At 35.3% G+C, this 24,915-nt stretch overlaps 1 long non-coding RNA gene across 1 annotated transcript; it reads right to left on the bottom strand.

Moving 5' to 3' along the window:
- Nucleotides 1–6,313: 6,313 nt before the first annotated feature.
- On the bottom strand, nucleotides 6,314–9,456 carry LOC113304368. The gene is made up of 2 exons (XR_003338143.1): nucleotides 7,230–9,456; nucleotides 6,314–6,713 (listed from the first exon to the last, which is right to left on the bottom strand). It is a non-coding gene; the product is annotated as an uncharacterized LOC113304368 (long non-coding RNA).
- Nucleotides 9,457–24,915: the final 15,459 nt, after the last annotated feature.

Here is a 24,915-nt window from a genome sequence, read left to right on the forward strand (position 1 = left end):
ATCTCTTGTGATCAATCACACACATAACGGAGTCTGTTAACAATGGATTATCACAAGATGTCTTTAGATCTACAAACAGTTCTAAAGATCCCGTCGATACTTCGATCTAGTTTGAGTGAATCTTATATTAGAAGAAAAGATTCTCAAGAATAAACAAACTAGGTGCAATCACCGCTAGTCAATCAAATCAATCGAAAACTAATAACATTGCAATTATCTAGTTTCCCACTAACGGTACTTGTAGATCTTTTTGATCCCACAGAAGTCTTTAAACGAGCGGTCGTAAGAGATTTCACCTAATTAGGGAACTTTCCTCTCCGGATAGACGGCTCCACCAGAAAGAACAAAAAGATGAAGTTTGCCTAGCTCTTAGGATAGTTTGCTAGAAATGCAAACTTAGGTATTTATAGACCAAGGATGTTTGGACATCAAGGAATTTTCAAAACCTAAAATATTCTTAAGAAATGCAATGTTAGAAAATTTCGGTTTTCCTAATTCCAATAAATGCTTGTCTAAAATTTCCGAAATCTCTCAATAGAAAATCTCCAATTAGTAACTTCACAATACTAATTTTTATTCTCTAGAGATATGCATTTAATTGCTGGTAATTAAAGCATATAAAACCAAAAACCTTAATTAAAAGATTCTAAATTTATTTCGGTACAGGATCTCCTTGAGTACTAAGGAATATCTTTGAACAATAAATGATAAGAGTTATTGAACGTGTTCAAAGTATGTTGACATCTTTTCACTGTAAATCCTTATTCATATTTACATGGATTTACATTCTTGGAATCGGTTATACCACACTTCCAAACAAGTTTAGAATTGGTTCACCTGTATTCCAAGATCACTATGTGATTGATCAAATCTCAAATCACATACATGGGTTCAATCGGTTCTACCAATCACTATGATCAGTTATACCTTAATATGGAAATACTTGTGATCGGTCACACAAGTTACCAGGACCGGTTACATCAGTTACCAGGACCGATTACATCAATTACCAGGACCGGTTACCATATACTCATGGTATTGCTTGTGATCGGTCATACCGCTTACCAGGATCGGTTACCCCAATTACCAGGGTCGGTTACACCAATTACTAGGATCGATTACATACACACTTTGTGATCGGTCACACCAATTATAAATATCGATCATACCATCTCATAGTGATTACTTAGGATCAGTTACACTAATTAATAAAAACTAGTCATACCAAATCATAAGTCAGGCATTGTGATTAGTTATACCAAGATACATAACAAAATTACGATCGGTTCTACCATCTCACACATATTGGTAATCTAAAGATTTGCAATGAATAGCGGTACCAATAAGCCTAGCGATTTTCTTTTTGATTCATAAAACAAGTTCATGAATGTACTTCCTTTAAAAAAATGTAAAACATTGTTTCTAGGATGAAATCTTCACCATAACCCATTCACATAATCATAACAGTATATACAAGATTATATCGATGTCATACCTACGAAGTTTAAAAGATAAGCGTTATACTTCATAGTCTAATTCTCTAATACTATGATCATACAAATATGACCATGTCACATCACTAGAGCATCATACAATATGTACAGTATATACAGCTTCGCAGTTATGTTTTCAATATAACACGACTTGAAAGATATGTTAGGAATGAAACAGTTCAAGTCAATATTACTAACCTCAAGAGGAAGGATGATGCTGTCGTTGCAGTTTGCTTCTTCTTCACTTTCTTCAGGTCTTCGGAGTAATACTTGTAAGTCTCAACATTCCTAGACTTTCTAGTCTAACCTAAACGAAGTTGACTCTAGTATACAATCAAGCGACTTTAGATGAGTTTTGAGTCACTAAAATATGACAACCAAACTTGACATACCAACGCTTGGTGAGTTCAACCGAGCTATGCTCTAACACAAGTATATGGCCAAAATAGGTTTTAGTCACGTAGGTACGTGAGAGGGTACGCGTACCATTGTAAAATCTCGTGTACCGCCAGTTCTTATTTGTTAAAGCACTGCTCGGTTGAACTCGCAAGCGTTGCTATCTCAAGCTTGTTTGTCAAGTTTAGTTGCCAAAACTATAAGTCTTGATTTCTAGTCTACTTATAGCTAAGTCTCGGATTAGGATAGTAAGTGTAGTTGAGCTTTAGGTGTTCATCGAATGAAGACGAAGAAATACTCAAGGGAACTTATGGAACTTCATCAACAAAAGGTATATGGAGACTTTAACTTATCTATCACTCAAAAGTCTATCTATTCTATCTCATATTTGAGACAAAAGTCGTATTGCTATATAGACTTCAATTATACGCATTTGCTATTTCGAGCTGAGTTTAACTCACTTATCTATTTCTCGAAATATGTGTTGGTAAGCTTTCGCTTTAACCAAGTTCATCTTTACTCTTGACGAAAGTCATATTGATTATTTCAATAACTTGAAAATCTCTTTGATGCTAATATTTTGTGGATAGCAACTATTGCCATCCTCTAAGAAAGTTTCAATGATTGAAATAAGAGTTTAGAACAAGCAACCATGTTTGGATATAAACATAATGTGTATTCACATTTGTGTAAAATCCAAAAACAGGAACCTAAGTATGCGTAACCGTACGCGTAGTGGTTGGTTGTTGGAAGTCCGGAACCTAGGTATGCGTACCCGTATGTGTACTTGTGGAAGTTTGTGTTTCGTGAATTTCTATTGGAGTTTGGAAGTATGAATTGGTATGCGTACCGGTACGCTTACTGGCGTAACCAAACTCGGTCTGGATGCTTAGGTATGCGTACTCGTTTGCATACTTAAGTAGGTTACTTTATAAAATCGGTTTTGTTCATGAACTAAAACATTTATATAATAAGGAATGCAATCTTTTGCAAATCGTGGATATGATGTTCATGAATTGATTCGAGTGAATCAAAATCGGTTTTGCTTCAATTGTGTCTTGCATACTTCTATGAGATCTAAGCAATTGAACAACTCTCTAACTAGCTTTATTTGAGTCATTTGAACTAGTTATGGTAAAGATGAATAAGGTTGATATGAAAGTGTTCATATGGTTAACCATTGGTTAAGTATTGTTGAACCTACTAAGTGTACACGTTTAGGTATGGTTACTCAAACCTAAATGAAGGTACATTTGATTTGTGTATAACAAACTAAGTTCGATCTAACAGTTGAAATATATTAGCTTGAATTTAATCAGGTTTTCATCTAACGGTGAATATTGAATGTTTTGTTACCAAAGTAAGTTAGATTTCAAACCCTGATTTGAAATCTATATAAAGGAGAACTCTAGCAACTGGGAAACCTAATCCCCACACCTCCTGTGTGATACTAGTTGCATAAGCTAGAGTCGATCCTCCTTTAACCTTAGGTTTTTCACGAAACCCTGTAGGTTAACGACTTAAAGACTTCATTGGGATTGTGAAGCCACACCCAACTATTTTCTCTGTAGTTGCCTGTTCTGATCTTGTTGTTTTCTATTGTGATTGAGTATTATCTGCTTTAAGGTTTGCTCGATATTTTATCTCTGATATGCAAGATTAAAAAGTAGTCACAAACACCTTCGTCTCATCGTTTGTGACTCCACAATATCTTGTTTCGTTAATCGATTAAGATCATTGTGAGGTGATTGATAATACTAGGCTGTTCTTCGGGAATATAAATCCGGTTTATAAATTGGTTCATGTTCACCTTGATTTATCAAAAGACGTTACAAAAACTCATAGGTATTTCTGTGGGAGACAGATTTATCTATTCAATAGACCTTTCTGTGTGATACATATTTGTTTATCAAGTCTTCGAATTTTAGTCGTAGAAACTCTTAGTTGTGGGTGAGATCAGCTAAGGGAATCAAGTGCGCAGAATCCGGCGTGGTTCTTGAGGCGTAAGGAACACATCTGTACCTTGATCACTGTGAGATTTATTAGGGATCAATTACATTCCAGTCTGAAGTTAACTTGGAGTAGGCTAGTGTCTGTAGCGGCTTAATACAGTGTGGTGTTCAAATCTGGACTAGGTCCCGGGGTTTTTCTGCATTTGCGGTTTCCTCGTTAACAAAATTTATGGTGTCTGTGTTATTTCTTTTCCGCATTATATTTTGTTATATAATTGAAATATCAAAGGTTGTGCGTTGAATCGATCAATTGGTAAATCCAACCTTTGGTTGTTGATTCAAATTGATTGATCCTTCAACATTGGTATTTGGTACCGTTCAAGTTATTTCTCTTATATTCAATCAGGCTCGCAAATTTCTATTTGTTTGATTGCAGATTGAATCGAAAAATTGAGATATAACTCTTTGATATACTTTTTCTTAAGATTGAGTCTGATTGTCTAGTTGATTCTCTTGAAAGTACATTGGAGTTAGTCCATACACATTGCTAAGCGAAATATTAGGTTAGACCCCCGCTTTTTCAATTGGTATCAGAGTAGGCAAACACGTTTAAGACCTCATAAGTCTGTGTTTGTAGCAATCTGATTATTATGGACGAGTCTATCTCTAATAACGTACCAGGTCAGAAATTACCAGATGATTTTCAAAGCTTGAATTCACCTGAGAGAACTGTCACCTCTAAGTCAATATCTAAACATTCTCTGAATGTAGAAACTGTTGATTGGGAAACACGCCTAGAAGAACAATTGGATGAACTTTCTGATGAAGGTGATTCAGATATTGATAGAGATGTTGATGAGGAAGTCTCAGAGTATGTTAAGTTTTTGGATTCATTAAAAATGAAGAAGATTACAACTTCTCATGTAACACCTCTTCTGACTCCTCTCTGTCGAGAAAAAAAGAAATTGAAAAGGATTTACGGAGGTCTTTATGGTTGGAATCGCTCTTGAAAATCGATCCTCAAACATACTGAGGAAAACCTGATTAGAAAGTCACTTGATAGTGATTGTGTTTATCAAAAATACTTCTTTTTAGAAGAGAAACTTGCAGAAATTCAAGCAAGGATTGATTCCCAGCAAGCAAGTTTTGATGACAGAGAAGGCGCGTATCTCGCTCGAGAAAAACACCTTGAGGCTGATTTAGCTGATGCTCTTGATAAAATCAAGATGTTGGAAGATGACTTGAAAAAGTTCAATACTAGTTCAAGAAAATTAACCACTATGCTAGGAGCAAGTAAAAATCATCGTGATACACGAGGATTGGGCTATAAGCGAATAGATGCTTCAAGTACTAGCAAAGAGGTAAAATTTGTCAAGGCTAGTGATTCTTCTCAACAAAAGGTTTCCACCGATGGCAAAAGTGAAATACCTTCACCGACAGTTAAGATTCAAAATAGCAAAGTATATCAACCTCCAAAGTTAGCACACACAGATCGAGGTAAGAACATTCCTTATGTTTGCCACTATTGCGGAAATAAAGGTCACCTGGAAAGGAGATGTCGTTTCCGTATAAGGAATGAGAAACTTCATGATGTTCTTGTTTGGGAATCACAAGAAGTTGTGAAACCAAGATCATATGTTAAGACTAATCCCCTTAATGTTACATGTTGTAACTATCCAACCTTTAGGCAAAGGAATCAGTAATGTGATAAACCTAAATTTGCCTATAAACGTCATACGAATCCTATTCACAATCGTAATGGCTATCAAAAGGATAACTTCGTAAATACGAAGACAAGATCTGATGCTCCCAATTGAAGAAAGACTAACTTGCAAAAGGATAGGCAATCGAATTCTCCTCTGAGAAATCTAGAAGAGAGTAATGGGAAGAAGGTTCATATTGTTCCTAAATGCACTCAGAAGTGGGTACCAAAGAAAGCCAATGATGCTTTGAGTGTGAAAAGGAATGATCTACCAGAAAATTCCATGACTATGGAGAAGGTAGTGTCCATGATGTTGGAACTTAAAGAGTTCTTTGAAAAAATGGATTTGGATGTGAAAGGTTCTAAAAGCGATCTCTTTCATGATAATCCAAAAGTTGTGACGCCCCAAATACTAAACCTACTTATCTGATAGGATTAAAACCTAATTGAAGCATCAAAACTAGATTACCGATTTTAGAAAACATAAACTGTAGAAAGTGCTAAATTACAAAACCCAAACTCTCTGATATTATATAAATGAAAGTCTTTCGAGTTTTAAAAATATATAAATGTGTTGTTTACAAAATAAGAAAGAATACATATAGTAAAAAAAATATACAACAACACTAGATTCCATAAAACTCTAAGCTACGAAACGGATATCTTCGAGCGCTCCATTTCTTCATATTACTTTTAAACTCTAATGCTTTGTAATATGTGGGAATAGCACAATACAAGTCAAATGTAAACCAGGAAAAGCAAATTGCACATCATCAAAAACAATTTGAACATCTTCATTAGAAAATTGCATACAATCCCTTAATAATTTCACATCACCATATATAGTTTGCAAAGCTGTGTTTACACATTTATCCTGTGGATATCTAAACTTCCTCCTAAACTTCCTCCTATTCCGGTAAGTATCTATGTTATTTTGGAATTGAAACAGGTTTAGGCTTACCTTTTTTCCTAAGATTTCTCCTTGTTCCATCAACAGAACCTCAGCACCTTGTTGTGCTAATTTCTGTTGGCTTTCTTGTTCTTCTGTGTCTGTATGAAGACTGAATCTTTTGAGGTTGTTTACATCTTTTTCAATTTCAATTTGCTTCACTTCTTGAGTCCCTGACTTTCTCAAAATCTTCCTCTTTTTCCAGTTATAGCGAATGGTACCTGTAATCAGACTAGTTCCCATTAGCTTTGAGAAAGAACAAGTGAGCACATCATCCCAAGGGGTGCCCAATGGAAATAGATAACTCTCATGTAATCACTAACATGCTTCACAGTTCTAAGATAAATAGTAGTTTAAAAGAGACGATGGTAAAAGAAAACATTCAGCAATTCACGCATCAAGAAGCAAGAGTTAATCAAACAAGCACAATATGCACACGAGTGATTTCCCTTAAATACAATAGTATATATAATATTCTGACGGATGGCGTACCGCCCTACTAATGCTACTGCCGACGGATGGCATACCTCCCTACTTAACTTAGCAAGGAGCTGTGGGGAGACACGGACACTCCTCGCGAGGGAAACCACATAACGCATATCACACACATACAATTACATTCAAAACAAACATCGTTCAATGCAATTACAATATACATTCATATATATAGTAAAAGCACATCATGCTCGCAAAAGAAAGAAAACTCAATGATTAAGAGAAGGTTACAAAGTTCTCACCTGATTTGATGACAAGCCACGCCTACCTCGAGATCCTCAATCCACTAGTTCAACCTTTGAATTGATCGTTGTTAATAAAGACTAACTGTTAAGCACACAATAAATCTATGAGTTTATCCAAAAGGATAGGTACCATACCAGGTTCATGACATAATCTCATACAATTCTCTAGTTATAGGCTATGTGAACTATCTATTGGTTCTAAGCCCATTTATGATTCTACACCTTTTCGTTATCTATCTTTACACATCTAAGGTTTACTAATCCAATTAGGTTGATTATAGTTCATTAGATATGTCTTATGAACATCCACAACTTTGGAGAGGCAACCAAAGGTCAATTCGGACCATAAAGGTCAATTCGGACCATCAAACTAAGAACACTTGAAACTAAGCCCAAACCCATTAGGCCTGAACTGGCACGACCCATTAATCTAAAGCCCAGTCCATACGGGTCAACTAACAATCACTGACGGTCAAAGGGGTCAACTAACAGTGAACGTAAGTCAAAGTCCAAGTCCAAGTCCAAGTCAACAAAACCAAGGTCAACTGGTCAGGTCTCTGAGTCAAATCGGTCCAAAAGATTCAACTCAGTCAATAACTGAGTCAGATAGGGTAAAACAACCAGACATCTAACTGAACTGAAAGGTCTAAGGCTAAGCCTCTGCATATGCAAACTTCTAATGCACAATCATGTTGTAACACCAAAACATGCCAAGACTAAACGTATGCATTTCTAACTCTCCTTGATCAGTTCAAATACTGATTCCACTATCTCTATTTCCAATTCCAATACATAATCTTATAGCTCATAAACCACTACAATCCTATAATTCTGCTCAACTAACTATTACAACTCTACCCGCAACTATTGTTGCTCGCCACTATCTTAAACCATATCATATCCATACCTTGGACACTTCACAATCTTTGCTCCCTCTGTAGCCTCAACTTAGGCTGCAACCTAAGCATTCATACTTCATACCTCCACCAGCTACCCTCCCTAAGGTCTTGCTTTCATCAATCGTTACAAATCTGTAATCCCCATCTCTAGATAACATTTTCTTCACATCAATTTATATCTTCAAAAACTGGGCATAGCCCACTTGTATCTGCAGTTGCTTTCTATTGCATTCTCTATCATCAAATCATACATCCATAGCCAGACCTAAACACAACTGCCATTCTGCATACTAATCACCAACAACTTCTTCATGTTCTTCATTGTGTATCATCTGCAGCTCAACTACACTACTCATTGCATTAACACCATAACCAATCCTTGGGTCTTGCACTAGTTTTGTCTTCGCAACACCATTCTCTTGGAAGCAACTTCTAACCTCAAGACCCCTTCTTCAGTTTCTTCTTAGCATAGCAGTAAACTTACTCCATCTCTTAGCATCAACCAATTGCGGCTTCTTGTGCACACTAGCTCCATCTGAGACTGCAGCACCAGTTCATACAACCAACAATATTTAATCACACTTCACTGAAAGTCAGCTCATACCACCATCTTCCTCTCCAAACAAAACTCTTACCACAATAACACAACCACCATTTACAATTCCACAATCAACTGTATCTATCAGTTCCCACCACTACTTATAATTCTGCACATCTAACTACAAATCCTATCTCATACTCCCAACTGCTACTGCAACTACCCCTGTTGAATTCATCTTCTTCATCAGAAATCTCCCAATTCAGGAACCATACCAACCTAATTACAATTACAATTTCTCCATCAATTCCATTTATCTACCGCTGCATCTCAGTTCAACTTAATTCAAACAAACAACATCAATATCCAAGTTTTTAAGTACCAATTACCCTTGAACTGCAGCTCGATCATCTCCTTCATCTGTAGATTCCGAATCAAGCAACCTAATTCGCATGAATCCTAATTTCTGGTTGATTTAGGGAAAAACATAAACCCTAATTTTCTATGAAATCAAAATTAAACCTCATACAGTCTCTATCTAAAGAGTTACAGATAACCCATCTTTAATCTAACAACACAAAGCAATTTCAAGAAAAGAAATCAATCAATTCGAAACCCTAAATTATCTTACCCTTTTCTGCTTCTTCCAAAACTCAATCGATAGCAACATCATCACCTTCTTCTTTGATTCATCAAGATATTAAACTCCCTATGACTCACTCACATACTTTCAAGCCTCAAAATCACTTGAATTGAAAAACGGCAGAGAGAAAGAGAGAGAACAGAAGAAGAGAAGAAAGAAAGAAAGAAGAAGAATGAAGAAAAAGAAGAAAAAATAAGATTGAAGTTTATCTTCTCCATTTACACCCGATAAGACCAAGTAAAAACTATGAAACATCTGCTGAATTGGATAAGGGCAGCCCCAGTCGGTTTGATGGAAAAAAATACTATTTTCCCTCTCACTAGTTAGATGACATCTTCTTCGTCCGGTATACGAAAGACACGTTCGAGCAGTCTATTTCGCATAACTTTTTGAGATTTATTTGATGGTTCTAATTTCGTATCTAGATCGATGTTAGATTAATTCTTATTAATCATTAGCGGTTAATTTGTCTTTTGACTGGTCTAATAGCGTTGACGAGCTTGAGGGTCTTTACAAAAGTGAAACAGAATAAGCCAAAAACATATATGGTGAAAAATTCATTGTTGCGGAAAAGTCTGTTTCAGTCACTCATGGTGAGCAAGACCTTGTTCAACTCAACACAACTTGATTGTGTTGTAGGTGATTCCTCACCAAGGAATGCCCTTTAATGTATACAGTGAGGGAAGCACGAGAACTGGGGCGCACAGATTATGTTCGGTAAGGCTGTAGAATTCGATTGGATTCTTCTAAAGAGGTATGTATTTGTGTTTTTTATTTGCTTAGAGTACTTATAATGATCCATATATCTTGGTTATAGTTCATTTCTACCTAACTTGATATGTGTTTAAGGTTCTTAAATGTTTATGTTTGAAAATAGTAGTTCGGGATGTTTGGACTTCATGGTACACATACCATGTTAGAGCATGGCTCGGTTGAACCCACCAAGCGTTGGTATGTCAAGCTTGGTTGTCATATTTTAGTGAATCAAAACTCATGTTAAGAGTCGCTTGATTATGTACTAGAGTTAAACTTCGTATAGGTTAGCTTGAAAGTATTAGGATATGAGACATTACAAGTATTGCGAAGACTTGAAGATGTGAAGAATCAAAGAGCTACAACGACAACAATCATCCGTCCACATGAGGTTAGTGATATTTGACTTGAACTGTTTCATTCCCTAACGTATCTTTCAAGTCGTGCATATTGAACACATAACTGCGAAGCATATTTGAACTCTAGATAGACATAGTATTAAGGAATACAATACGAGGGTTATTGCTTAACCATTAAACTTTGTAGATAAGACATCGCCATAATCATTTGAATGCTATTGTGATTATGTATGGGTATGAGGTGAGGATTTCATCCTAGGGAACAATGTTTACATGTGTTCTAAGGAAGTAAGTTCATAAACTTGTTTTGTGAACCGAAAAGGAAATTGCCAGGTGTTATTGGTTTTGTTATTCATTGCATATCTTATGAACAACCAATATGTGTGATAAAGTAGAACCGCTCACAACTTGTTGAGTTTTTGGTAGAACTATTCACAAAGTCCTGACTTTTTTTTTGGTATAACTTTTATCAGTAAAACCAATCTTAAGTAATCACCTTGGTATGATCGGATTATGTCTGCCTTGGGGAAAGGAGGAACCGATCCCTGTAAGGGGTGCAGTATATCAAGGAGAACTGATTCTTATATGGGGTGCAGCAAGGTTTACATCAGAAAGAGGAACCAATCCTGTGAACATGTGCAAAACATATAAGTTAGATACCATATATATGTGGGGAACCGATCCTAGTACCTAGTCAACCGAATCTTTTGGGAAGCTAGTGTGACTATGCGTAGTACTCACATGGAGGTAGAACTGAAACTTATTTTGGTAGAACCGTAAACCCATGATTGTGATTGAATGTTGGTTTGATCAATCACATAGTTCTTCAAAGTCAGATGAACCAATTCTAAACTTGTTTGGAAGTGTGGCAAATCGGTTTCAAGATTGTAAGTGTGAAAGAGAACTTACAAAGTTAAGATGTCGACAAACTTTGAACACGTGCTGAGAATGTTTATTTCTATAATTGTTCAAAGGTATTACTTAACGGCTAAGGGAAGAGAATCCCAGGATCGAAACACAAATAAGTTAAGAATCTTTTAATTAAGGTTATTAATTTCATTTGTATGGAAATTACAGAATTAGTAATGTGCATTTACTAATTATATTTTCCAAGAGATTTCGATTGTTATTTTTGGACAGAGCATTTCCAGGAATTATGAAAACCGAATTTGTGCATTTATGAATATCTTGAGAATATTTTCGATTTTGGAAATACCTTGGTGTCCAAACTTCCTTGTCTATAAATACACGAAGTTTTCCTTTATAGCAAACTAATCCTTCGTAACAACAGACTTCCTCTTTTGTCTTTGGTGTAGCCTCCTATCGGAGAGGAGAGTAATCTAATTAGGTGAAATCTCTTACGGCCGCTCGTTTTAAAGTCTTCTTTGGGATTGAGAATCTCTAGCGCGACCCGTTGGTGGGAAACTAGATAATTGCGGTTTATCTTTGTTTTCGATTGATTTGATTGACTAACGGTGGTTGACATATGATTGCACCTAGTTTGTTTATTCTTGAGAATCTTCTCTTTTGATATAAATTCACTCAAACTAGTTCAGAGTTTCGACAGGGATCTTTAGACTGTTGTTAGTTCTAAAGACGATCTTGTGATAATCCATTGTTAACAGACTTCGTTCTGTGCGTGATTGATCACAAGAGATTCAAGTGATTGTGTGCAGGTTTTTATTGAAGATTTAAGAAGACAAAGAAGATATTGAAGATCTGACATGGGTTTTATAATCTTTGGTGTGCACAATACGTGTTTCGGTAAAAGAGGATCCAATTAATAATCGGTTTATCCTTGTGGTAGATTGGATTGATTAATTGAGTAGATCGGCATCAACACGGTTATTCGGATTAGAGGCGTTGTTGGCTTAATATTAAATGATTACCTTAGGGTGATTGAACATAAGATAGATCTAGACCTGACGAAGGAGTTTATGTTAAGATAAACGGAAGAGCCTTTGCCCGACTCATATCACTTGGTTGAATAGAGTTGATACCAAACATATTTCTTGTTCCTTTACTGTTTGGAACACGAACCAAAAGGATTGTTCCAAGTACGTAACTTATTCATAGGTCAGATGCGTGGGAATACAGACGGAACTAAGTGAACTATAGGGTTACTCACTTGGTCTCAACTATACGAAGTTAGGTGTAATTTTGTGTAGCGGCTTAATCCTGAGAGTATTCAATTCTGGACTAGGTCCCGGGGGTTTTCTGCATTTGGGGTTTCCTCGTTAACAAAATCTTGTTGTGTCATTTACTTTTATTTTCCGCATTATAATTATTTTATTATAATTAAAGTAAATTACACAAACGTTAATTCCTATTTACTTGATAAGCAATCCTATTGTGTTTGGTTAAGTCCGAACCTTTGTATCAAGTAAACATACTTCGTTGTTGTATTGTCTCGATCTCGTATCCATAGACAATCACACAAAGTGTGAACCGATTAGTTGTATTCTCTCGACTCAGTCCATAGAAAATCACTTTTGGAGAAAGGACTTATAGGTAGGAAAAGTTTTAGCTTGAGATATATTTAGGTACGCTCGCCTTTTTAATTGGTATCAGAGCAGGCAAACACGAAAAGATCTAACAATCTGTGTTTGGTGCGATCCAACCTGTAAGAATTGAATCTATGTCTGATTCAGTTAACGTTATGCAAGAGTATGATTTTCTTAAATGTTGAAGATGTTAATACTTCGTTGACTCATGATCCAGGGGTTACAAAAACATCTATGTCTTTTTCTGAAGAAAAAGAAGATGCTGATAAAGAGTTGATAAAACTCCTAAAGCCTATACAATCTATGTCTTCTAAAGTGTTTATCTTAAAGACAGATTCAAATCTTCTTAAGCAGGAGATTAGAGAAAAGGACATTCAACTGAACTGTCTAGCCAAAGAGAAAATGGATCTCGTTGTTAAACTAGAAGCTCTTGGTAAATCTCTTACAGATAAAGAGACACATCCTATGATTCTGACTAATGATGCTGTTGTGATTTCTTCTGATGGGGAAACTAAAAGTCCTTTCTCGACTTTTACAGACTGTGAGAAAACTGGGTTAATCACATCTGAAACAGATCAAGACGATGGTAGTTTTCCTAACTACATCAAGTTAGAAGAGGATGAGAAATCAGCTTCTAGATCTACTGATGATCAAACGAAATCTTGTCCAAAGAAAAATTTGAACCGATTCCGTGATGACTCTAAGGAATACAACTTTCAATCACTTGACAGGAAACTTATACTTCTTCAACATACGGTGGTAAAAATTTTGAAAGAAGTTTCTTGTCTTAAAAACTGAAAGATTATTCCTCAGTAGAAGACATATTATACTACATCCCGATAAGATCAACTCAAAAGGGTCAGAGGAAAGAGTTGATAATCGCTTCTGGAAAAAGGTTCCTCCACACCCATATCGAAACATTTCTGGTTTTGATAAGGAACGACTTCAGAAGGAAAGGAAAGAGCGAATCTCTGCCAAAAGAAACAATCAGGATTTTCCGATAGTTGTTTCAGATGATCACATTAATGTGAATAATAAGGAAGTCCTTAGAATGAGAAAATCTTATAAAAATCTCATTGAAAGAATTAAGAGAGATCTAGCTATCTCCGAGAATTCTCACATTTGTACATTTTCTCCACATGATCATATCTCTAGAGCTAGAAAAGATCATCGTCTTGGAAGAAAATATTTTGGGCAGAAACTCCCTAGAGGAAACATGAACTATGTTTCTGATAATCACTGTAAGCTGGAAAAGGCTTACTTTGATGCAACTTAGTTGTATCGGAATTGTGCACTCTCATCCCATACTGTGCTCGTGATATTGGATGAGAAAAGGTACAATAAAACAGGAGCACATGTACTTTGTGTAGTTGTTTATCAGAAAAACTCTGTAATTTATGGGTTGCTGCGAATCCATGGGAGTCTAAAAATTATTCATGTTTAACATGATTTACCAAAAATAGGTGTTATTTGGAATTTCGGATTTTTAATAATCCTTCCAACTTGAGATTTTCGGACTAAGGAAACGAAATATATTATTTCATATTTTCGGTTTTACTAGAGGTCTTTTGGTCCGAAAGTTGACTCTTTTAAGAAGAGAAACTTTATCTTGTCTGTATTCGAAACCCTGAGGAATCCTTTATAAATTCGTTCATAACTGAACATGCCTCCAATAACTCGCAGTGTCTCAAAGACTAATAAGGAGGAAGCTCAAAAAGTTAAGGATTGTCAAGGAATCAATACAGAGAGAAAGAAGAAAGGCATTATGTCTGATTATGACTCTGATAATTCTGCTGGATCACAAGATGAGTCATGTCTGTTGGCTTACAACCTTCAAGATCCAACCAAAACCAAGTGGATTCGTTCTGATAGTATGATTGAATATATCCAAGGTTTTGAGGAATTGAGATCCAATCTCATTATAACCGTTCAAAATCAAGATTGGCTCAAAGACAAGATTGATGAAACAAAAGCTGATATAGATGGTATGAAGATTCAAGTTGAGAGACTTGAGAAACAAGAAGTGGTTGCGGACAAGTCCCTAGAGACATGCTTTAAGAGTTTAAACACTGAAGAGACCTCAATGAACAACAAGAGCACCACTAGAGATTAAGTTATTTGCTGTAATACTTAATCTAGTCTAATAGACATCAAATTTTGATTTCTTTCATTGATTGTATTGGTCTATTATGAATAAAACTATTATGAATAAAATTATTTGATTAGTAATTTTTCTTGTGATAGTTTTCGGTTTACATAGCATGTGCTTAATTGCTTTTACCTTATTGCTATGTATGTTTATGGGATGTTTGATTTCGGTTTTATTACCTTAATATTCAATCTCATATATTGTGAACCGTCATGGTTTGGGTGACTTTTTGATTTAACGGGATTAAGTTCTAGCCCTAGTAGGTAGGCTTTACCAAAGGATTATGAGGGCTTCTAATAGAAACAGTATGTGAAAAATTCACAATATGTCGAATCGGTTTTGGTTTAGCATAAAAGCATACGTGTTTCGAAGGTTTTCAACTTTTGCTTGCAATTGTTAAAACCGGTTTTCAACCTTTCTATGGTAAAGGTTGAGGTATGTTGTTGTTATTTTGTTCACGCATAAGGATGACAACGTGGTGATATTTCGATATCAATTCTCCATGGACGAAGATGCAATCATATTGGAGAAGTGGTGCGAAATTTGAGGTAACAATCTTGTTAGTTAATGGTTTTTCTGTTTAAGAAAAACCTGAGTTTATATTATATATATTGTTGTTTTTGCTTAACGAAATTTAGGTTCAATTGATATTTATTCCATGATGTGTGTGTGTGGATGTGTGTTTCAATTGGTTCCTGTTAAGAAAAACTATTATTATCTTGCTTTACTGTGTGATATCAATCGTTTAGGCTTACAAAATTTTGGTACAATTGATGTGTGTGTGATTCAATTGGTTCTGGTTAAGAAAAACTATTGTTATCTTGCTTTTGTATGGTATCAATCGTTTAGGCTTACAAAATTGCGGTGCAGTTCCGGTGCTTATAATGTCTATTATTGTTTCAATTGCTTCCGGTTGAGGTGAATAATTATGCAAGTTGATTTATTTTTGGTTTGTATGAATTATTTATGGCTTAACGAAATAATATGTGTAAGGGATGAGTTGTTTAGTCCAATTCGATTCCTGATAAGAAACTAAGTTAATTTTGAACTTAGTTTGTCTTATCAAAGTGAGGTTTCGGTTATTCAAGTCTAATCGAATGCCTAAACAAAGAAATACTAGTTAACTAACCTAGTATTTGGTTTGTTTAAAATTGAAAGGTCTAAGTTTATGGATAATTAGAACCTGATAAAAAAAATGGAGTTTATTCTTTATTTTGGTCTTATCGAATTAAGCGATTGTTTTTGAACAATCGGTTTAGCAAAGGAACTAATGTGATTAGTCGTTTTTGGTTTGCTAAACTAAATGGAAAAAATTGTTTCGGGCAATTGTTTCCTTGGTAACATATCAAAATAAGACTACTTATAGTTTCGGTTTTGATATTGGTTATCAGAACATGATGTGTGGATCCCTCGTGCCTAACTCTACAGGTTTGCAAGTCTATTCTGAGATTTGTAATATTCTTTTCGTGTTGTCCTTTATTTTTTTTCGTTTCTTTGTCATTTTTGTGACAAAAAGGGGGAGAAATATATGGAGTAAACAAGTGATACTGGCATTGATTTTATATTAATTGGTATCACTAAGGAAAAGAACATTGGTACTTGAATGTTTTATCTAACGAAAGAGTGAAAGCACAGACTAAGGGGGAGTAACATGTCATATAGATTGGTATAACAAAGACGTGCGGATTGAATATCTACCTATCTTCCTTAGGGGGAGTATTTTCTTTGTTATTATAATGTCAACAACGACATTTTCAAGGATTGAATGTAAGCAGTTTCACTGTGCTGTTGAATTGGGAATCAAGCGGATTGTAATGAATTATTGTGATTAAGCTAACCTATCCATATGATGTAAGATTTTTGTCACTAAAATTGACAAAGGGGGAAATTGTTAGAGCATGGCTCGGTTGAACCCACCAAGTGTTGGTATGTCAAGTTTGGTTGTCATATTTTAGTGAATCAAAACTCATGTTAAGATTCGCTTGATTATGTACTAGAGTTAAACTTCGTATAGGTTAGCTTGAAAGTATTAGGATATGAGACATTACAAGTATTGCGAAGACTTGAAGATGTGAAGAAGAAAGGAGCTACAACGACAACAATCATCCTTCGACTTGAGGTTAGTGATATTTGACTTGAACTATTTCATTCCCTAACGTATATTTCAAGTCGTGCGTATTGAAAACATAACTGCGAAGCATATTTGAACTCTAGATAGACATAGTATTAAGGAATACAATATGAGGTTTATTGCTTAACTATTAAACTTTGTAGATAAGACATCGCCATAATCATTTGAATGCTATTGTGATTATGTATGGGTATGAGGTGAGGATTTCATCCTAGGGAACAATGTTTACATGTGTTCTAAGGAAGTAAGTTCATAAACTTGTTTTGTGAACCAAAAAGGAAACTGCCAGGTGTTATTGGTTTTGTTATTCATTGCATATCTTATGAACAACCAATATGTGTGATAAACTAGAACCGCTCACAACTTATTGTGTTTTTGGTAGAACTATTCACAAAGGCCTGACTTTTTTTTTGTATAACTTTTGTTAGTAAAACCAATCTTAAGTAATCACCTTGGTATGATCGGATTATGTCTGCCTTGAGGAAAGGGGGAACCGGTCCCTGTAAGGGGTGCAGTACATCAAGGGGAACCGATCCTTGTATGGGGTGCAGCAAGGTTTACAGCAGAAAGGGGAACCGATCCTGTTAACTTGTGCAACACATATAAGTTAGATACCATATATATGTGGGGAAGCGATCCTACTACCTAGTCAACCGAATATTTTGGGAAGCTAGTGTAACTATGCGTAGTACTCACATGGAGGTAGAACCGAAACTTGTTTTGGTAGAACTGTAAACCCATGATTGTGATTGAATGTTGGTTTGATCAATCACATAGTTCTTGAAAGTCAGATGAACCAATTCTAAACTTGTTTCCAGGAATTATGAAAACCGAATCTGTGCATTTATGAATATCTTGAGAATATTTTCGGTTTTGGAAATTCCTTGGTGTCCAAACTTCCTTGTCTATAAATACACGAAGTTTGCCTTTCTAGCAAACTAATCCTTCGTAACAACAGACTTCCTCTTTTGTCTTTGTTACTGGTGTAGCCGCCTATCGGAGAGGAGAGTAATCTAGTTAGGTGAAATCTCTTACGGCCGCTCGTTTTAAAGTCTTCTTTGGGATTGAGAAGCTCTAGCGCGACCCGTTGGTGGGAAACTAGATAATTGCGGTTTATCTTTGTTTTTGATTGATTTGATTGACTAACGGTGGTTTAAATCTGATTGCACCTAGCTTGTTTATTCTTGAGAATCTTCTCTTCTGATATAAGATTCACTCAAACTAGTTCATAGTTTCAACAGGGATCTTTAGACTGTTGTTAGTTCTAAAGACGATCTTGTGATAATCCATTGTTAACAGACTCCGTTCTGTGCGTGATTGATCACAAGAGATTCAAGTGATTGTGTGCAGGTTTTTATTGAAGATTTAAGAAGATTTGAAGGCAAAGAAGATATTGAAGATCTGACTTGGGTTTTATAATCGTTGGTGTGCACAATACTTGTTTCGGTAAAAGATGATCCAATTAATAATCGGTTTATCCTTGTGGTAGATTGGATTGATTAATTGAGTAGATCGACATCAAAACGGTTCTTCGGATTAAAGGTGTTGTTGGATTAATCTTAAACGATTACCTTAGGGTGATTGAACATAAGATATATCTAGACCTGACGAAGGAGTTTATGTTAAGATAAACGGAAGAGCCTTTGTCCGACTCATATCACTTGGTTGAATAGAGTCGATACCAAACAGATTTCTTGTTCCTTTACTATTTGGAATACGAACCAAAGGGATTGTTCCAAGTACGTGACTTATTCATAGGTCGGAGGCGTGGAATACAGACGGAACTAAGTGAACTATAGGGTTAGTTACTTGGTCTCAACTATACGAAGTTAGGTGTAATTTTGTGTAGCGGCTTAATCCTGATAGTATTCAGTTCTGGACTAGGTCCCGGGGTTTTTATGCATTTGCGGTTTCCTCATTAACAAAATCTTGCTGTGTCATTTACTTTTATTTTCCGCATTATAATTGTTTTATTATAATTAAAATAAATTACACAAACTTTAATTTCTATTTACTTGATAAGCAATCCTATTGTGTTTGGTTAATTCCGAACCTTTGTATCAAGTAAACATACTTAGTTGTTGTATTGTCTCGATCTCGTATCCATAGACAACCTCACGAAGTGTGAACCGATTAGTTGTATTGTCTCGACTCAGTCCATAATCAATCACTTTCGGAGAAAGGACTTATAGGTATGAATTTTTTTTAGCTTGAGGTGTATTTGGGTACCCTCGCATTTTCATACCAGGTATGCATACCATCATTTAAAATAAAAATCCAGGGATTTTAGTGCGCATACCTGTTTGCATACTGCTCCAGGTCATGAAAATTCGTTTGCAAACCGGTATGCATACTTGATCGTAGACGTCGATATTCAGCAAACTTGTTTTGGCCGTAACTTCTTCGTCCAAACTCGGAATTACCTCATTCTTTTTGCATTCTCTTTCTCTTTTAATTATCTGCAAAATGGATATGAGAATTCCTGAATTTGGATGAGTTAAAATTGGTCTTTGTCTTGTCTCTTTTTTTTGAGTGTTGTGCTCCGTTTCGTCGCACTTGTTCCACTTCTCTTGGACTTGGGGAATTGGATTCTTGGAGTAATACTCTTCTAAGATCATATGTAGCTTTTACAAGAATGTTGTTGGTGAATCACAAAAAAGAAAGTTCAAGAATGGGCTATAGTACGTATTACTATGAGATTCTTGAATGTGCACAATCATCTTATGTGAACTATGATGCATGGTCTTTCTTGACATTGTATGTTCTTCTTTGTTAAGAACATATTTTTATACGCCTTTGATAGCTATTCTTGGTGTAAATCCGTGCGAAAAAGATTGATTCTACCTTCTAAGGACAAAGACTGATTTTGCAGTATTAATTTTTATTGGTTTTATATATTGCAAAAATTGTTATGGTCCGTGAACCTTGATTGTCTCATATTTGTTCAAAACTTAACTCTATTTTATGTCGGTATGAAAGTATTGATAAAAGATAGAATGAACTTTTGACTACAAAAGTTAAGCCTATTATGTCAATATTGATGGAAGATAGGATGAACTTTTGTTTACAAAGATTGAGTATATTATATGTCTCTATGCAAATAGTGATGAAAAATAGAATGAATCTTTGAATATTCCGCAGTATAGGTCTTTCCCTGATCCACATCTTTGTGTAAATACTGTGCAGCTCCGTAAGTTTTCTTATGTGAGCATTTACGATTAAATTAATCATGGTTCTCTTGTGGTTAATTTAATTGAGTATTTTGGATACAAAATTCATGTTTCATGGGATTTGTTAATGTCCAAAGAAATCATTCTTTTCTTGTAAAAGTAAGGTCGCTCTTGTTGTTCCTTTTGGAATGACATTTTATGGTGGATAGTTCTTATTTGAATTTGTGATTAATTGCCAAATCTTTGTGCGGGGGTGGGGTGGTGGTGGTGGTGGTGGTGGTGGTGCTGTGGAATATTATAGGGGTTATCTTGTATCTTTATAAACTCCTTGATGAATGCATTTAGTTTCGGCTATATGATTGCATCTAAACAAGTTGATATGTGCTTCTCTTTTGGTCATGAAGTGTTTGTATGGAAATTTCATTAGGATCCCACTAATTTTCGTACCTTTGCCAATTTTATTGACAAAAAGGGGGAGAATTAATGCGTAGTTCACACTACAAATACGTATGGTTTACGAATCATTATGTAAGGGGGAGTGATTTTCATGTGGGATACAATATTGACTAAGGGGGAGTGATACATATCACCATAGTATTTTTGTTAAAGTTGTGATACAATTGAACTTTGATGTTGTGTAAAAATACTATGACACTGTATAACAATGATTCAGAGCTACTGTTTTCTCATTGTTATAGCTACGGATATTCAACAACGATGATGCTGAGTGGAACACATTTTGAATCATTGGAGTACTTGGAAGTGACGAAGATTTCGAGTAATGTTGAAGAATCAAGGAGATCAAGCATTTGGATGAGAAGCTACAAAGTTTATTTATTTTGTATTACATATGTATTAATAGTTTTGCACTAAAATTAACAAAGGGGGAGATTGTTGGAGCACTGATCGGTCGAACTCGCAAGCGTTGCTATCTCAAGCTTGTTTGTGAAGTTTAGTTGCCAAAACTATAAGTCTTGATTTCTAGTCTACTTATACCTAAGTCTCTGATTAGGATAGTAAGTGTAATTGAGCTTTAGACTCCACGACGTTCATCGAATGAAGACGAAGAACTACTTAACGTAACTTGTGGAACTTCATCAAAAAAAGGTATGTGGAGACTTGAACTTATCTATCACTCAAAAGTCTATTTATTCTATCTCCTATTTGAGACAAAAGTCGTATTGTTATATAGACTTCAATTATACACATTTGCTATTTCGAGCTGAGTTTGACTCACTAATCTATTTCTCGAAATATGTGTTGGTAAACTTTCGCTTTAACCAAGTTCACGAAAGTCATATTGATTATTTCAATAACTTGAAAATCGCTTTGATGCTAATAGTTTGTGGATAACAACTATAGTCATCCTCTAAGAAAGTTTCAATGATTGAAATGAGAGTTTAGAACAAGTAACCATGTTTGGATATAAAAATAGTGTGTATTCACATTTGTGTAAAATCCAAAACCGGGAACCTAAGTATGCGTACCCGTACGCGTAGTGGTTGGTTGTTGGAAGTCCGGAACCTAGATATGTGAACCCGTACGCGTACTGGCGGAATTTTGGGTTCCGTGAATTTCTGCTGGAGTTTGGAAGTGTGAATTGGAATGCGTACATGTACGTGTACTGGCATAACCAAACTCGGTCTGGCTACTTAGGTATGCGTACCCGTTTGCTTACTTAAGTAGGGTACTTTCTAAAATCGGTTTGTTCATGAACTAAAACATTTATATAATAAGGAATGCAATATTTTTCAAACCGTGGCTATGATGCTCATGAATTGATTCGAGTGAATCAAAATCGATTTTGCTTCAATTGTATCTTGTATACTTCTATGGGATCTAAGCAATTAAACAACTCTCTAGCTAGTTTCATTTGAGTCATTTGAACTAGTTATGGTAAAGATGAATAAGGTTGATATGAAAGTGCTCATATGGCTAACCATTGGTTAACTATTGTTGAACCGACTAAGTGTACACGTTTAGGTACGGTTACTCAAACCTAAATGAAGGTACATTTGATTTGTGTATAACAAGAAGTTCGATCTAACAGTTGAAAGATATTATCTTGAATTTAATCAGGTTTTCATCTAATAGTGAATATTGAATGCTTTGTTACCAAGGTAACTTAGATTGCAAACCTTGATTTGAAATCTATATAAAGGAGAATTCTAGCAACTGGGAAACCTAATCCCCACACCTCCTGTATGATACTAGTTTCATAAGCTAGAGTAGACTCTCCTTTAACCTTAGGTTTTCCACGAAACCCTGTAGGTTAACGACTTAAAGACTTCATTGGGACTGTGAAGCCAGACCCAACTATTTTCTATGTAGTTGCATGTTCTAATCTTGCTGTTTTCTATTGTAATTGAGTACTATCTTCTTTAAGATTTGTTCGATATTTTATTTCCGATAGGAAAGATTAAAAAGTAGTCACAAATACCTTCGTCTCATCGTTTGTGATTCCACAATATCTTGTTTCGTTAATCGATTAAGATTATTGTGAGGTGATTGATAATACTAGGCTGTTCTTCGGGAATATAAGTCTGGTTTATCAATTAGTTCTTGTTCACCTTTATTCATCAAAAGACGGAACAAAAAGTCGTAGGTATTTTTGTGAGGGACAAATTTATCTATTCAATAGACCTTTCTGTGTAATATAGATTTTTTTTTAGCAAGTCTTCGACTTGGGTCGTAGAAACTCTTAGTTGTGGGTGAGATCATCTAAGGGAATCAAGTGCGCAGAATTCGGCGTGATTCTTGAGGCGTAAGGAACTCAATTGTACCTTGATCTGTGTGAGATTGATTAGGGCTCAACTACATTCCAGTCTGAGGTTAACTTGGAGTAGGCTAGTGTCTGTAGCGGCTTAATATAGTGTGGTGTTCAAATCTGGACTAGGCCCCGGGGTTTTTCTGCATTTGCGGTTTCCTCGTTAACAAAACTTCTGGTGTCTGTGTTATTTCTTTTCCGCATTATATTTTGTTATATAATTGAAATATCACAGGTTGTGCGTTGAATTGATCAATTGGTAAATCCAACCTTTGGTTGTTGATTGAAATTGATTGATCCTTGAACATTGGTCTTTGGTACCATTCAAGTTATTTCTTTTATATTCAATCGGGCTCGCAAATTCTTATTTGTTTGATTGCGGATTGAATTGAGAAATTGAGATATAACTCTTTGATATACTTTTTCTTAAGATTGAATTTGACTGTCTAGTTGATAATGTCTAGTTGATTCTCTTGAAAGTATATTGGAGTTAGTCCATACAGATTGCTAAGCGAAATATTGGGTGAGGTTGTTAGACCCTCGCTTTTTCACTATTCACGAATCAACCTTAGATACATAAATAAGTGTTGCTCTAATGAATCACTCAACTTTTTCGTCATAACTCGGAATTGAGTGATTCTTAGACCATTGAATTCGTATGATCATCCACTAAAAAATGAGAACCTTTCCAGGGATAAAGTTCAATACTTATTAAATTCATGAACCCAAACTCCTCTAGTATATACATAAATATGTATTTACCGTCTTAGGAATTATTCCATAGAGTGGGTACTTGTTTCAATATATAGAGACGTAGAGTAAACAAGAGAATCAAGTATTTGTTACTAAACTTTAATGAAGTTATGCATGGATGTCTTCTTGTAGTCTTCAATCTCCATTCTTCAAGGATAGCTTCGATTCTATATTGTTCTTCTTAGATCTAATCTAGTCTGAAACTAATTTTAATCTACTAAAACAAGAATACATTTTAGCAATTAAATTTGACAACTAACTTGACGTTCCAATGCTAGTGGGTTGAACCAAGTAATGCTTTAACAATATCCCCCTTTGTCAATTTTAGTGACAAAAACCATTTTACATATGCTCTAATTCCAATATGCTTTTTGATTTCTTGAATCTGCAACATCTTCGACTATGCATGTGTTCTTTATGTACTTATTGAAGATCCGTAGCATAGTATTGTTCCTTTCCTCAAAGTTTAATTGTATCTAAACTTTGAAGCAATACTATGGTGATATGTTTCTCCCCCTTAGTCGATACTTACATCTTTTGCATAATAGGTGAAACCTATAGATGTTGATTCACTCCCCCTTACATAATGATCCGTAAACCATATGTATGTAGTGCGAAACTACTAATTAATTCCCCCCTGTTTGTCAATAAAAATTGGCAAAGTTACAAAAATTATGGGATCGTAATGAATTCTAATAAAAGATATTTCAAGACTAAAGAAACACATATAAACTTTAATTTAGATGATATCACAGAGTAAAATACTTAATGTCTTCATCTAGGAGATATTAAGATACAAGCATCCCCTACATATTCCAAATCCACTCTCCCCACAAAGATATATCAATTAAGCAAAAATCCAAAAAGAGCTCTCTCCCATTTGATATCATTCCCAAAATATCAACACGGGCGACCTTACTCCAAAAGAGAAGGGTTTATATTGGATTTCAGAAATCCCACAAGGAGATATGAGCTAAGAACCAATCACAAAAGGTTTCTCATGAGATCGTGTTACTA

The sequence above is a fragment of the Papaver somniferum genome, chromosome 1, assembly GCF_003573695.1.
Source record: "Papaver somniferum cultivar HN1 chromosome 1, ASM357369v1, whole genome shotgun sequence".
Taxonomy (NCBI): domain Eukaryota; kingdom Viridiplantae; phylum Streptophyta; class Magnoliopsida; order Ranunculales; family Papaveraceae; genus Papaver; species Papaver somniferum.